The sequence below is a fragment of the Molossus molossus genome, unplaced genomic scaffold (genome assembly GCF_014108415.1).
Source record: "Molossus molossus isolate mMolMol1 unplaced genomic scaffold, mMolMol1.p scaffold_m16_p_13, whole genome shotgun sequence".
NCBI classification, from domain to species: domain Eukaryota; kingdom Metazoa; phylum Chordata; class Mammalia; order Chiroptera; family Molossidae; genus Molossus; species Molossus molossus.
Genome location: NW_023425348.1, coordinates 29,680,128 through 29,682,919, shown reverse-complemented (window position 1 = coordinate 29,682,919; position 2,792 = coordinate 29,680,128). Strand labels below are relative to the sequence as shown.

Genomic DNA, 2,792 nt, shown 5'->3' with positions numbered 1-2,792 from the left:
TTGAGAAAATGAGGCAGAATTCTGTCAAGATTAGGTAGTATTTGATATTTTTTCAAGTGTGAAAGACATTAATGGAAGCAAAGTATGGACCAATTTCTAAACTTAAGATAAAGCTTTGAGCTTTACGAACATGTCACATTAGAAATAGTGTCAAATTTGCTCTAACTTGCATGCACTTGGCCTTAGTATCACCTTGAAATTACAAAAATTTAAAGTGTTTTCTCTATTCATTTTTCTTTCTCTTACATTGATATTCCCATAGTGTCACTGATTATAATACTTGCAGAGATTCATATTTGAACCTATGACCCTTGCATTTCAAAGATCATGGAATATACTTTTAAAAATAATAATTATATAACAGTGAAGTGTGGTACAACACATTTAGATTGCGTGATAGGCACTTGTCTTTAATAAAGTAATTAAAATTATAGCTTCTTCCTCACTACATAATATTGAGTGAACAAAACAGTCTATCTACTCGCCAGTGTGCCAGATACAAAATTTACACGTGTAAACAGAGTATCTGCTAAGAAAGGATACATATTAGTTTCTGTATAAACCCAGCTCTGAGCAGGCTCCTGGCACTTTTTAGGAAGTAAGTAAAATAAGATGATCTATTATTGTTGTTGTTGTTAAAGCGTTTGTTTACTATCCCTGGAAATAATCAAATCCATACTAGGAAATAGACAAAGGATTTACATACTCCATACTAGTCCAGTTATGTTCTATAGGACATGAAAATTATACAACTTAATCAGGAAATGAACCACATGGCCTCTGTTAATTATACACAACTTGGTTTTGAAACAGCCAGAAAGAAAACAAGATTGTGTTTATCCTTGAAGCCATTTCGTGGCTATCAGTGAGATAGCTCTTCCAACATGGGAGCACTGATGACAAGTGGTACTGCCCAAGTTGTATTTGCACTAGTTGGTTTTGTTGCTTTCCTTCTACTAGTAACACCTGACAAACGCATATGCTACCAGCTTAAATTCCAAAAGGAAATAATTCACTGAGAAACTAGTTACAGGCAGAAGGCCATGATTGCATCGCTTTAGTTTAAGAGACTGAAAAAACGTCACGAGTCACTTGGAAAGAACTTACACGTTAGTGACAAACAAAAAGGGTCAGAAGTAAAGTCCAGTTGAAGCTTTCAATCCTAGTTTATTTATATCCAGGGGAAATTCACTTTGATTCCTTTATCCGGAACATACAATTTTAGAACACTAAAATTTTCCCTAGACTTATTGAACTGTCAATTTGCAAAAATATTCAAAGAGCTCTGCTTTTGTACTTTTGCCTTCAGATTCTAAAATGACATGCTGATCTATGCCTGGCCGGTGTGGCTCAGTGGACTGAACATCACCCCTTGAACTGAGAGGTCCCAGTTTGATTCCCAGTCAGGGCACATGCCCCGGTTGCAGGCTCCATCCCCAGTAGGAGGCGTGCAGAAGGCAGTGTATTGATGTTTCTCTCTCACATCAATGTTTCTATCTCTCTCTCCCTTTCTCTTTCTCTAAAATTTCAATGAAAGAAAAATGTTTTAAAAAGAAAAATGACATGCTGATCTAAAGAGAAAATTTTTTTTCTGTACTTTAGATTTTTCTCATAAGATAATTAGTGATTAGTGGATTCGTTTTACACAATCATATCTATTAAGGGTTTCCTTCTACCTAATCTAATCTAATTAATTAACTGATTGATTCACTATAGAATGTGTCATGAATTTGCATGTCATCCTTGCACGGGGTCATGCTAATCTCTGCATCATTCCAGGTTCAGTGTACGTGCTACTGAAGTGAGCGCATTTCCTTCTGCTTTGACATGGTTATTTTTAAAATTATTTTCTGAATGACTCCTTAAAAAAAAATAATTCCTAACACTTTAAACCCTTTAAATCACAATAATACATTTGATTTTAACATCGTTTTAAAGACATCTTGCACTTTTTTCCCCCCACACCATTAATCTTTTCGATTTCTCACCTCAGTAAAGTTTTAGGACCTTTTTTTGTATTACTTTTAATTTTATTCTGTTCTGCTCCTGTCACTAAAGACATGTTAGTGTCCTAATATTTTATCATATTTCATTTAAAGTGTGATAACATGGCACTGGGACATTTGACTTCAGAATTAAATATCGGTGAGAAGTAAATGTTGTTCTACAAACACACACACACATAAACTCAGTGCTCCATTTGCCTAGTCCTCTGGCCACATTCCCAATTCCTTCGCCTATTTCACCTTTGAGATGAAATCTCCAGTTTTCCTTACATTTCAGTGTGTGCTCCTTTAGCTTTCTATGTTCCTCCTTTTTAGATTGTATCACATCTAATTAAAGTCTGCATTTTGGGGCAGACTAGAGCCTCCACAGGAGCAGGGAAAGTTCCTGTCTCTCAGTTGCCTGGGGCTGCAGTTTTAAACAATATGTGTTTACTATCGGTGAACAGCAGAAAGGAGGAAGGGATAATATATATATATATATTTTTAAGATACTCTTCTGTTATGCTTTCCTTGCCTCATGTCTCTCTTCAGACAACTGCAATGTGAACAAAAAAGGCAGATGTGGCATCGTCCTCTTGTTTCTCTCCATCTAAAAATCAAATTCTCCAGCAGGAGGATGGCTGATGAATGGATTTGGCCACTTGACAGGTTAAGATTAATTACACAAAATGCAAAGCTGTTTGTTACTAGGCAAACAGGCTTCCTTAGACAATAATTTATTTTATGTTGAATGAGATTAAAACCTTTTTGGTTAGGCTTTTTTAAAATAGTGAACAAGGGGATAAT

At 35.5% G+C, this 2,792-nt stretch overlaps 1 non-coding gene across 1 annotated transcript; it reads right to left on the bottom strand.

The window, feature by feature from the left end:
* Positions 1-1,706: 1,706 nt before the first annotated feature.
* Positions 1,707-1,809, bottom strand: LOC118629130. The gene has a single exon (XR_004959376.1). It is a non-coding gene; the product is annotated as a U6 spliceosomal RNA (small nuclear RNA).
* Positions 1,810-2,792: the final 983 nt, after the last annotated feature.